General features: G+C 37.1%; 2 pseudogenes; both read right to left on the bottom strand.

Moving 5' to 3' along the window:
• Positions 1 to 983: 983 nt before the first annotated feature.
• Positions 984 to 2,409, bottom strand: LOC119045194 (elongation factor 1-alpha 1-like; annotated as a pseudogene).
• Positions 2,410 to 7,467: 5,058 nt separating this feature from the next.
• LOC119045195 (transcription initiation factor TFIID subunit 12-like) lies at positions 7,468 to 8,086 on the bottom strand (annotated as a pseudogene).
• Between the last annotated feature and the right edge of the window lie 5,641 nt (positions 8,087 to 13,727).

The raw sequence follows: 13,727 nt of genomic DNA, 5'->3' as shown, positions 1-13,727 counted from the left end.
ACATAGTTAAATGGCCATATTACCTACAGCAATATACAGAGTTAATGTAATCCCCATCAAAACCCCAATGTCATTTTTTTCTTTTGTATTTTTTCCATTATTATTCATTTCTATTTACCCCCACCCCCATCCTGCATTCATCACACTGTTGTCCATGTCCATGAGTCCCACTTTTTTTGCTCAGTCCCAATCCCTGCCACTCCCTGCCCCCTTACTGTAATCCTACTCTATATGAGTCTGTCCCTAATTTCTTTTATTAGTTCCGTTTGTTCATTAGATCCACATATGAATGAGATCATATGGTATTTGTCTTTCTCTGACTGGTTTATTTCACTTAGCATAATGTTCTTCAGGTTCATCCATGCTGTTGAAAAGGGTAAAAATTTCTTCTTTTTTATGGTCAAATAGTATTCTGCTGTGTAAATGTACCATAGGTGTTTTATCCATTCACCTACTGATGGACCCTTGCTCTGGTTCCATATTTGGGTTATTGTAATTTTTTAAAGAAATAGAACAAAATAGCAGATTTGTATGGAACAACACATGACTTGAATAGGTAAAGCAATACTGAGAAAAAAAGAACAAAGCCAGAGGTATTACACTACCTGGCTTTGAATTATACAATGGTTCTACAGTAATCAAAACAGCATGCTATCGGCAGAAAAATATGCACAGATGAATGGAACAGAATTCAGAGCATAGAAGTAAAACCATGAGTATATGGGCAAACAATTTTTTTTTCTCATTAAACTTTGTTTTAATGGATCTCAAAATTCTGTGACAGATCTCGGTCAAGCTGTTTCCATTAAAAAGTACTGATTTTAAAAAGTAATTTAAAAACTGCCACACACACAAAAAAACCCAAATTGTCCACAAAACATTCTCTTTTCCTTCTTAAGATTTTACAATGCATTTTAATTAACCACTCCTTTACTATTATATTTAAGTTGCCAATGAAGACAAATAGTTCTGAAACCATTCTTCTACCACTGATTAAGACTGGATGGAGGTGTTGCAGTTAATATTAATTTAGCCTTCTGAGTTTTCTGGGCAGACTTGGGGACTGCCAGCCCCAGCTGCCTTCTTGTCCACTGCTTTGATGGCAGCAACAGCAACTGTCTGTCTCATGCCCCAAACAGCAAAGTGGCCCAGAGGAGGATAGTCAGAGAAGCTCTCAACACACATGGTCTTGCCAGGAACTATATCAATGATGGCAGCATCACCAGATTTCAAAAACATTGGGCCATCTTCCAGCTTTTTCCCAGAGCAACAATCAATCTTCTCCTTCAGCTCAGCAAATTTGCAAGCAATGGGAACTGTGTGACAATCCAGCACAGATGCATGTCCAGCACTGATCTGACTTGGATGGTTGAGGATAATCACCTGAGCTGTAAACACCAGCAGCTTCCATTTTTGATAATTTTTTGCTATCACCAGCCACATTGCCATGACAAACATCTTTGACAAACATATTCTTGACATTGAAGCCCACATTGTCCCCAGGAGGAGCTTCATTCAGAGCTTCATGGTGCATTTAAACAGAATTTACTTGATTTGTGATGTTGACTGTAGCAAAGGTGACTACCATGTCAGTTTTGAGAATCCCAGTCTCCACTCAGCCCACAGGGACAGTACCAGTGCCACCAATTTTATAGACATCCTGGAGGGGCTGACATGGGGGCTTGTCATTTGGATGAGTTGGTGGCAGGATGCAATCCAGAGTTTCGAGCAGTGTGGTTCCTCTGGCACTGCCATCTTTACGGGTGACTTTCCACCCCTTGAACTAAGGTATGTTAGCACTTGGCTCCAGCATGTTGCTATTCTAACAGAAATTGGCACAGATGCTACTGTGTCAGGGTTGTAGCCAATTTTCTTAATGTAAGTGCTGACTTCTTTAACAATTCTCTCATATCTCTTCTGGCTGTAGGTGGCTCAGTGGAATCCATTTTGTTAACACAAATAATCCATTGTTTCACACCCAGTGTCTAAACCAGAAGGGCATCCTCATGAGTCTGCCCATTCTTGGAGATACCTGCTTCAAACTCACCAGCACCAGCAGCAACAATCAGGGCAGCACAGCCAGCCTGAGATGTCCCTGTAATCATGTTTTTGATGAAGTCTTTCTGTCCTGGGGCATCAGTGATGGTCACATAACACTTTCTGGTTTTAAATTTCTACAGAGAGGTATCAATGGTGAAACCACACTCACATTCAGTTTTCAGTTTATCCAAGACCCAGGCATACTTGAAGGAGCCCTCCCCCAACTTAGCAGTTTCCTTCTCAAATTTTTCGATGGTTCTTTTGTCAATTCCACCACATCTGTAGATGAAATGGCCGGTAGTGGTAGGCTTGCTGAAATTTATGTGTCCAAATGACCACAGTGTTGATGTGAGTCTTTTCCTTTTCCATTTGGCTTTAATTTATTGGTGGTTTTCTTGACACCTATCTTCTGGTGACAAACCCATTGTGAAAAAGTGGGCAAACAGTTTTTGATAACAGAGCCAAAAACACACAATGGAGAAAACAAATCCTCTTTCGTAAATGGTGCTGGGGAAATTGGAAAGCCACATGCAAAAGAATAAAACTAGATTACAGTTTATACCCACGTACAAAATTAATTCAAAATGGATCAAAGATCCTCAATATAAGATCTGAAACAATAAATTACATAGACAAACACATAGGTACTAAACTTATGGACCTTGGTCGTAGAGAACATTTTATGAATTTGACCTCGAAGGCAAGGAAAATAAAGGCAAAAATAAATGAACTGGATTATATCAAACTGAAAAAAAGAAACTGACAGCAAACTTTCCATACAAAAAAAGAAACTGACAACAAAACAAGAAGGCAACCAATCAAATGGGAGATGATTCTTGCAAACAACAGCTCCAGGGGTTAATATCCAAAATATATAAAGAACTTACATAACTCAATGCCAAACAAACAAACAAACCAACCAATTAAAAAAGTGGGCAGTGGAGCTCTGGCCAGGTGATGTGTTTAATTAGAACATTGTCCCACATATCAAAGGTATGAATTGGATTTCTAGTCAGGGAACATGCCTAGGTTGCAAGTTTGATCCCCAGTAGGTCAGAGGCACCTGATGGATGCTTCTTCTCTCTCTCTCTGTCTCTCTTTCTGTCTCTCTCTCTCCATCCCTTCCTCTCTCTTTAAAATCAATATAAAAATATATTCTTGGGTAGAGATAAAAAAACAATAAGCAGAGGAACTGAAAAGACACTGCTTCCAAGAAGACATACAAATGGCCAACAGATATATAAAAAGATGCTCAATTTTACAAGCCTTTAGGGAAATGCTAATCAAAACTACAATGAGATACTACCTCACATCTGTTAGAATGGCTGTTATTAAGAAGACAATAACAAGTGTTAGAGAGGTTTGGGGAAAAAAGGAGCCCTCATTCACCGCTGGTGGGAATGTAAACTGGTACAGCCACTATGGACAACAGTATGAAGGATTCTCAAAAAATTAAGAACAGTTACCATATGACTCAGCTACCCCTCTTCTGGATATCTACCCCTCAAATTTTAAAACATTTATTCACAAAGATATATGCATCCCTGTGTTTATTCAGCATTTTTCATGGTGGCCAAGACATGGAAACAACCAACATGTCTTTCATTAGATGACTGAATAAAGAAGATGTGGTACATATATACAATGGAATATTACTCAGCCATGAGAAAACATGTAATATTGCCATGTGTAACAGCATGGATGGACCTTGAGAACATCGTGGTAAGTACAAATAAGTCAGTCAGAAAAACCCACAAATAATATGATATTATCATATGTAGGACATAAAACTGAAACTCATAGACACAGACAACAGCATGGTGGTTACAAGAGGAAAAGGATGGGGGACAATAAATGGTTAAGGGGGCTAATTAAATGGTGACAGAAGATGATTTAACTTTGGGTGGTGGGCGCACAATATAATATACCAATCATGTATCATAGAAATGTACACTTGAAACCTATATGATCCTATTAACCAATGTCACCCCAATAATTTAATTTAAAAAGAATATTATATGGCTTTGGTTTTTTCATAATCAGTTCTGATTTCTCTTGTCTTGGAATTTTGTTATATATGGGGTTTCTGTCAAAGACATTGATAGGGACTTAATGAGTTGTCGAGTATATAAGTGGAAACTGTTATGAATGAAGAATCACCATTCACTCATTTACTTTTTTAATGTTTTATTGTTTGAGTACAGTTGTCTCCATTGTCCCCACACTACTCCCCTATATTTCATCCCTCTCTGCCTCCTACCCTCAATTCTTCCCCCTTTTGGCTTTGCTCATGTGTCCTTTATACATGTTCCTTGACATCCCTTCTCCTATCCCCCCCCCCATTATTCCTCTCCCCACTCCCCTCTGGTTCCCATCAGTTTGTTGTTTATTTCAATGTCTCCAGTTATATTTTTGCTTGCTTTTTTCTTGTTGTCGATTACGTTCCACTTATAGGTGAGATGATATGGTATTTGTCTTTCATAGCCTGGTTTACTTCACTTAGCATAATGCTCTCCAGATCCATCCATGCTGTCACAAAGGGTAGGAGCTCCTTCTTTCTTTCTGCTGTGTAGTATTCCATTGTGTAAGTGACATAGTTTTTTGATCCACTCATTTACTGATGGGCACTTAGGTTGCTTCCAACACATGACTATTGTAAATTGTGCTGCTATGAACATTGGGGTGCATAGATTTTTTTGAAATTTGTGTTCCAGTATTCTTAGGGTATAATTCCAGCAGTGCAATTGCCTGGTCAAAAGGCAGTTCCATTTTTAGTTTTCTGAGGAACTTCCATACTGTTTCCCCCAGTGGCTGTACCAGTCTGCATTCCCACCAACAGTGTACTAGGGTTCCCTTTTCTCCACAACTTTGCCAGCACTTGTTTGTTGATTTGGTTATGATGGCCATTCTAAATGGTGTGACCATTCACTCATTTAAATCTTACTGAGCAACTGCTGTATGTCAAACATTTTTTTAGATATTGGGGTTACAGAGATAAAAAGGACATAGTCTTTGCTCTTGAAAATGAAGCTCACCTTCTAACAGTTTTATGGCAGACAGGATTTCTTGGTCCCATAGATTAGGTCTTATGTTCATAGCTAGACATACAAATGTGTGGGAAATAAGATCAGTTTAGAAAGAATATATTCTTAGAGCTTCCTCATCAAAACATATAATGATCTCTAGGGCAGTTCATCTCTTCTGGTTTGTTAACAGACTGGTTTGTTAAGAGAATGGCTTGAAACACATGTACACACACATCATCTCTGCATTCTTAGTAGTGCATGTGGCATTGCATGATATATTTAGACAAAAACTGCTTACTTTATACAATGACCTTGTTCGCATAAAATCTACAGAAACAAATAGTATTACCAATTCTTTCTTTTGTTTAATGTCAGTGTAAGATATTTATTAAGAAAATTCTCTGGATATAATGTCAACTTAATTATAATATGGGAAATCTTGATGAAGGAAAATTCCCCTTTGGAGCTTTATACCACAAGTCTCTTCTGTTTATTCCAATGAACCATATTCTGGCACCCACAGAAATCAGTTAACAAATGCATAACTAATATGACTGTGCCATAAAATGTCACATTAGTTCCATACAAATGATTCTACTCTGGTGAACACTAAACTAAATCATGTTATTGTTGTGATTTAATACCCTAGTTTGTAAGTAGTTTTGTTTGAGTCTAGCATGTTATTTACATCACTCAGGGAGGTTTCTAAGACATACTAGATGCAAACTCTATTTGGCTGAGCAACCCCCATAGACACCCTCCTAAGTAATATATCAAATAGTATTTTGCTACTAGATATGTTCTCAACCATCTTCCTACCATATTCAGAATTACAGAGTGACAGTAGTTAACTTTTTTAATAAATCAAAAATTTCTATAATGTAATGTGCTTGGAGATTTGGAGAACTAAGAATTAATGAAGAAAACAGATTATTATCTAGCCCAGGAAAACCATAAAATGAAGTAAAAATTCTGTGAGCAGAAGTCAATCTATTTTGAGATAAAACACTCTTTCTGCTTGGAATCCTCTTCCTGTAGTTCATGTGGCAAACTTATCTGCATCCTTTAGGCCTCAGCTTAGTAGTCACTACCTCTTCAGAAGGCTTTTGACTACCCAATTTAAAGCACCTGCCTCTGTGTCAGTTACTCTCTATCACATTACCCTGTGTGACAATGTCTAGTACCTATCTTTCTATCTCTTTTACCTTTTCTCCTAGTAATAGAATGACTAATTTCCAGGTGGACATATGATCACCTGCAATGCAGGCTACATATTCCAGCTTATCTTGCCCCCAAGGACTGTGTTCTGGCTGTTGAGATAAACACTAAGCTATCCTTAGGGGGAAAAGTATAGCTTTCTCATCACCTTAGTCTTTCTTGAAGGTGTAATGGCTGGAACCCAAGCAGTCATCTTGAACCAGGAGGTGAAAACCAGGTGTTGAGAATGGAGAAAAACAAATTTGGGTCCTTGATGAATTCATGAACCTGCCTTACTCATTCTGAAAAGTTTTCTTTAATGCAAGATAAAGAGAGAAAATAAGTTTTTAATCCACAATTAATATTTAATATGCACAGCAACTTGTCTAACATATGAACCTAAAACAACCAAAGAGAATAGAGCACTGATCAATCTGAACAGATGCCAATGTTAAAAGATTGTTTTAGCTACTCCTGTGCATACTGGCTGAATCACAACCTCGATTAAAGCCAAATGATTTTGGCCCTGACTCATGTGGCTTAGTTGGTTAGAGTGTTGTTCCATAAAACAGAAGTTTGCAGGTTTGATTCCTAGTCATAGCACACACTTAGGTTACAAGTTCCATCCTGGGACAGCATGTGCATGAGACAATTGATGTTACTCTCTCAACATTGATGTTTCTCTCCCTCTCTCACCCTTCCTTCCCCTCTCTCTAAAAATCAATAAACATGTCCTCAGGTGACAATTTTTAAAAAAGCCAAATGATGTTGAATCTTCTGTTACTTAGAGATAAACCTAATCCTAAATAATATACTCTATTTTTATTAATAACCTGTTTATTCTGAAAAAGCAAATGAAAGTCGTATTCATATAAACACTGACATTACAAAGTACAGGGGAAAATGGAAAAGAGAAGGAAACAAAAATGCCTACAAACCCTGCTAGTACTGTCTCACCAAACAAGACCATACTGCTTTGTCCCACATTTAATCACTTACATAATAAACCACAAATAAAATCTTTAGTTGAAGATACATTGCTCCTCTTTGAGACAGCAGAAAAAAGAGGCCAAAGTAGGGATAGGAGGCTTTATTCTTTTGACAGATCCTCTTAGTCATTATAGATGTTTCTGTACTGTTAATAAAAATATATATTTCTCTGTAGAGCATTAAAAAAGAATCTGGGGTTGAGATGGCTCAGGTCTCAGCTCAAGTATCTCCAAATACATTTTTGTCCATTCCCTGACCTTTCCATGTGATATTTCTTGGTTGTTTTCCAGATCAATGCCGTTCTCTGTTTGTGAGTTTCTGTGGTACAAGCTTTTTTGTAGGGCTGAATTTCTTCAGAGCCAAATCCTGGGATCCAGCTGTTTCACTAGCACTCTAGGCACAGCTATACATCCTTTTCTTCCAGAGCGCTGGACTTGTAATGCTGAGCAACCTGGTAGGCTGCTGTCACCACACTGTCAATAAAATCATCAGCAACCTTCAGCAGCATCTCCTCAATATCTTCAGTCAGTTGCTCATTAGGATCCCCTTCTCTTACTAGGTCTTGTAATTCCTTCTTGGTCAATACCTGATTTTTTGGGGGACTGAGATGCTCTCCTGACATAGGAGTGCCTGGTATCTTAACCACCGTAGTGCTATTGGTCATGGAGCCTGGTGGAGGTGTGTGGGTTGGTTCTGGTTTTTTGTGTGAAAAATTGGAGAGGTTGATTAGGGCTGAGGGGCCAAACTGGTTCATAATATGCTGAGCTTTGGACTTCATAGAGCTTATCAAGGTCCTGTTTCTTTCTGGAGGTATCAACACTGAGGCCAATCATAGGCAGCAGGTCTATCACCCTGTGATATGCAGAGACTGCCCCAGTGAAGTGATCATCACAGCAGCCCAATACACTCTATTTCTTTTATAACACTTATGGTTTGTAACTATCTTTTCAATGTTTTACCTATTTATTATCTTTCCCTCCCATCTCTGTGAGGGCAGAGAATGCCTCTGGGGTATACTGCCAGAACATAGTTCTATTGGATATTGAAAAAATGAATGAAATAATTCTTTAATTTTTCATTATGAGATATAATATTTTTGGAATTGCAGATCTGGAGGAGTGAAAAGAATTCTATTTGGAGGACTAGGGTTGGCAGTAGAATTGACAAAAGTTTTCCTTTTATTTTCTTCTCTGACAAAAAAAAGCCTGATGAAATTAGTGGTAGATAAAAATTCATTTCCAGCTTCTAACAAGGAATAACAAACAATAGAGGACATATAAATAGAGTAGCAGTTTTATTAATAATACTTTCCTACTCTATTCATGCTTTTTGATGACAACCCTACTGGAGACACTCTTTATCAGGCACTAAAGCAATTTAGATGCTGTCACATGCCTTTCTTGATACATACGTGTTAGACATAAAGCAGTTTTCTATTCTTTAGCTTATTTTAGTATATAATTAAAACTCTGACTGTCTGCTACTAAGCAACAGAGCATGGCAGAGGTTGATCACGTCCTATCGCAAAGATTGAGAAAAAGAAAAAAATAATAAAAATAATCATACATTCCTGCAATCAGCCTTCAGATCTTAATTATGTTTTAACTTCTTTGTTGTGCCAAAGGCAGTGCTGATTGGCTTTTGAAGGACACTCTCACTTTCCTGCCTAAGTTCAATATATTTCTTTCATTTGGACCCTAGTCCATTTATGGAATTCTCTTGGGTGAATTTAGGGTCACATTGGGTGCTAAAAAACTGAGATAAGGGTCAGAAGGTTTAGGTTCCATTCATTCCCAAACTAGTTAGATGTGCGTAGGGCTGCAGCTAGATTCTAAACTCAGGACAATAGAGGCTGGAATGGGGAGCATGCAAGACTTGTGGGGGGAGGCTGGATTTGCACCACTGGTGGATAAATAAGTGCATACAGTCTTCAAACTGCCCTCTACCACCTTTCTACCTAACTGAATTTGTGACCTCTGAAGTTTGAATCGTGTATTTCACTCTGCTTCCAAAATTGCCTTTTCATCAAAATCTTAACTTTCGTATTAGTATTCTTTCTTTTTTCTTTTTCTATTTTATTGTTGTTATTTTACAGTTGTCCCAATTTTCCCCCTGTTGCTTTCCTCAGCCCCATCCCCTCAAAGTCAATCACCACCCTGTTGTCCATGTCCATGGGTCATTTATACATGTTCCTTGACTACTCCCTTCCCCTTCCCCTTTCTCCTGTTTCTCTTTTCCCACCTTTCCTCTGGTCACTGTCTGTCTGTTCCTTGTTTCCACACCTGTGGTTCTATTCTGCATGTTTGTTTGTTTTATTAGGTTCCTCTTATAGGTGACATTATATGGTGCTTGTCTTTCTCCACCCGGCTTATTTCACTAAGCATAATACTCCCCAGTTCCATTCATGCTCTCATGAAATGTAGGGGTTTCTTCTTTCTTTTTCTGCTGCATAGTATTTCATCGTGTAAATGTACCACAGTTTTCTGACCCACTCATTTACTGATGGGCACTTAGGTTGTTTCCAGCCCTTGGCTATTGTAAATTGTGCTGCTATGAACATTGGGGTTCATATGTTCTTTAGAATTGGTGTTTCAGGATTCTTAGAGTATAATCCCAGCAGTGGAATCACTGAGTCAAAAGGCAGTTCCATGTGTAGGTTTCTGAGGTAATTCCTTACTATTTTTTACAGTGGCTGCAGCAGTCTGCATTCCCACCAACAGTGTACTTTTCTCCACAACCTCTCCAACACTTGTTTGTTGATTTATTTGTTTATAATGGCCATTCTGACTGGTGTGAGGTGGTATCTCATTGTGGTTTTAATTTGCATGTCTCTGATGGCTAGGGATATTGAGCATCCTTTACATATGTCTCTGGGCCCTCTGTATGTCCTTCTTAGAGCAGTGTCTGTTCAGGTCCTTTGCCCATTTTTTGATTGGATTGTTTGTCTTCCCGATGTGGAGTCATATGAGTTCTTTATATATTTTGGAGATCAAACCCTTGTCCAAAATATCATTGGGAAATATGTTTTCCCACATGGTTGCGCCCTTTTCATTTTGCTGATATTTTCTTTAGCTGTACAGAAGATTTTTAGTTTGATGTAGTCTCATTTGTTTATTCTATCCTTTTTTTCTCTTGCCCCAGAAAAAAATATTGGTGAAAATATTACTGTGTGGAATATCTGAAATTTTACTGTCAGGGTTTTCCTCTAGGAATTTTATGGTATCATGGCTTATATTTAAGTCTTTTGTCAAACTGGAGTGCATTCTGGTGTAAGGCGGTGGTCTAGTTTTTTTTTTTTTTGGCATGTAGTTGTCCAGATCTCCCAACACCATTTATTGAAGAGGTTATTTTTACTCCATTTAATCTCCTGTCCCCTTTGTCAAATATTAATTGACCATAGAGACCTGGGTTTATTTCTGGGCTTTCTATTTTGTTCTATTGACCTATGAGTCTGTTCTTATACTAGTATCAAACTGTTCTGATTACAGTGACCTTGTAATATAGTTTAATATCAGGTACTATGATCCCTCCTACATTATTCGTCTTTCCCAAGATTGCTGAGGTTATTTGGGTCAAATTTGGTGCCATATAAATTTTTAAAATATTTGTTCTAAATCTGTGAAATGTTATTGGTATTTTAATAGGGATTGCATTGAATCTATAAATTGCTTTGGGTAGTATGGACATTTAAATGATGTTAATTCTTCCAGTACGTGAACACAGTATATGCTTCCATTTATTTGTATCTTCCTTAATTTCTGTCTTAAGTGTTCTGTAGTTTTCCAAGTAAAGGTCTTTTACCTCCTTAGTTAAGTTTATTCCTAAATACTTCTCTCATTGCTATAGTAAATGAGATTCTTTTCTTAGTTTCTGTTTCTGATATTTCATTGTTGGTGTACAAAAATGCCATTGATTTCTGAATATTGACTTTGTATCCTGCTTCTTTACCAAATTCACCCTGATCGCTGTGGCTAAAACTTCTATTACTATGTTGAATAAAAGTGGTGAAAGTGGACACCCTTGTCTTGTTCCTGATCTTAGTGGGAAAGATTTTAGTTTTTGCCCTTTGAGCTTGATGATGGCTGTAGGTTTCTTTTATATGGCCTTTACTATATTGAGGTATGCTTCCTCTATTTCTAGTATGCTGAGTATTTTTATCATTAATAGGTGCTATACTTTATCAAATGCTTTTTCAACATCTATTGATATGATCATGTGATTTTTGTCTTTCACTGTGTTTATGTGGTATTTTATGTTTATTGATTTATGAGTATTATATCATCCTTGCAGGCTTATGATGAATCCCACTTTATCTGGTGTATGATCTTTTTAAGGTATTTCTGAATCCAGATAGCCAATATTTTGTTGAGTATTTTAGCACCTATGTTCATCAGTGATATTGACCTGTAGTTTTTTTTTTCTTTGTCGTATCTTTACCTGGTTTTGGAATTATGATAATGTTGGCCTCATAAAAAGAGTTTGGGAGTCTTTTCATCTACTTGAATTCTTTGGAATATTTTGAGAAGGATAGGAGTTAGCTCTTCCCTAAATGTTTGGTAAAATTTCTCCATGAAGCCATCTAGTTCAGGGCTTTGTGTGTTGGGAGTTTTTTAAATTATTACTCCAATTTCACTTGCTATTATCAGTCTATTGAGGCTTTCTGCTTCTTCTTGACTCAGTTTGGAAGATTATATGTTTCTAGAAATTTGTACATATGGCCCAGGTTGTCAAATTTCTTCACATAATAGTTTTTGTAAGTATTCCTTATAATACTTTATATTTCTAAAGTATCAGTTGTAATTTATCCTCTCTCATTTCTGATTTATTTGGATCCTACTCTTTTTGCTTTGTGTGTCTGATTAAAGGCTTGTATATTTTGCTTATCTTTTCATAGAATCAGTTTCTGGATTTATTGATCCTTTGAATTGTTCTTTTAGTTTAAATATCATTTAATTCTGCTTTGATCTTCATTATTTCCTTCCTTCTATTCACTCTGGGCTTTGTTTGTTGTCCCTCTAGTTCTTGTAGATGTAGGGTTAGGTCATTTGAGATTTTTCTATCTCTTTTAGGTAGGCTTGTATTGTTATGAACTTCCCTCCCAGGGCTGTCTCCACTGAGTCCTAGCAGTATTAGGCTATTGTGTATTCATTTTTATTTGTTTCCAGGAACTTTCTAACTTCTTCCTGGATCTCCTTGTTGACCCAATTATTATTTAATAGCATATTATTGAGTCTCCATGAACTCGAATGTTTTTTAGTTTTTTCCTTGAGGTCAGTTTGTAGTTTCAAGCCATTGTGATCCAAGAAGGTGCTTGCTATGATTTCAATTTTCTTGAATTTGTTGAGGCTTGTTTTGCATCCTGTCATGTGGTCTATCTTTGAAAATATTCTATGTGCATTTGAAAAGAATGTATATTGCTTCTGTGGGTTGAAATTTTCTGTATATATCATAAAGTCCATTTGATCTAGAGTGTTGTTCAGTGCTACAGTATTCTTGTTGATTCTGTGCTTGGAAGATTTATACATTGTTGACAATGGGGTGTTAAAACCCCATATGATGAGTGTGTTGTCTATATCTTTCTTGAAGTCCTCCAAGATTTTTCTTATGTATTTGGGGGCTCTTATGTTGGATGCATATATATTTACAAGAGTTATATCTTCTTGGTGGATCATTTCCTTTAGTATAATTGAGTTTCCCTCTCTGTCTCTTTTATGAACTTTGTTTTGAAATATATTTTGCCTGATATAAGTATTGCTACAAAGCTTTTTTTCCATATTTATTTTCTTGGAATATATTATTTAGTCCCTTCACTTTCAGTCTGTGTAGATCTTTTGTTCTGAGGAGGGTCTCTTGTAGGCAGCATATATGTGGGTCATGTTTTCTTATGCATTCAGCTACCCTATGTCTTTTGATTGGAGCACTTAATCCATTTACATTTAAGGTTATTACTGATAGGTACTTATTGCCATTTTTTTCCTTTTTAATCTGTGTTCTCTCTCTCTCTCACTTCTCTCTTCTTCATCTTCGTGAAGATGAAGCTAAAGCATTTTCTTTAGCATCCCTTACAATGCTTGTTTGGTGAAAAAGTATTCTTTTTGCCTTTTTTTCCTGGTAAACTCCTTATTTCACATTCTGTTTTAATTGAGAGTCTTGCTGGGTAAAGTGGTCTTGGTGGTAGGATTGTGCTTTTCATTACTTGGAAAATTTTTTGTCATTCTCTCCTGGCTTGTAGTGTTTCTGTTGAGAAATCAGCTGATAGCCTATCACAGCTTCCTTGTGTGTTACTAGCTGAATCTCCCTAGCTGCTTTTAAAATTCTCTCTTTGTCTTTAAATTTTGCCATTTTAACTATGCTGTGTCTTGGAGTGGGTATATTTGTGTTCATTTTGATTGGGACCCTCTGTGCTTCCTGGACTTGCATGGCCTTTTCTCTCATCAAGTTAACTTTTTCAAGCAAGTTTTCTAACCCTTGCTA

The sequence above is a fragment of the Artibeus jamaicensis genome, unplaced genomic scaffold (genome assembly GCF_021234435.1).
Source record: "Artibeus jamaicensis isolate MK-2021 breed Jamaican fruit bat unplaced genomic scaffold, CSHL_Jam_final contig_1157, whole genome shotgun sequence".
Classification (NCBI taxonomy): Eukaryota; Metazoa; Chordata; class Mammalia; order Chiroptera; family Phyllostomidae; genus Artibeus; species Artibeus jamaicensis.
The sequence above is the reverse complement of the archived record's forward strand: the minus strand, read 5'-3'. Positions and strand labels throughout refer to the sequence as shown.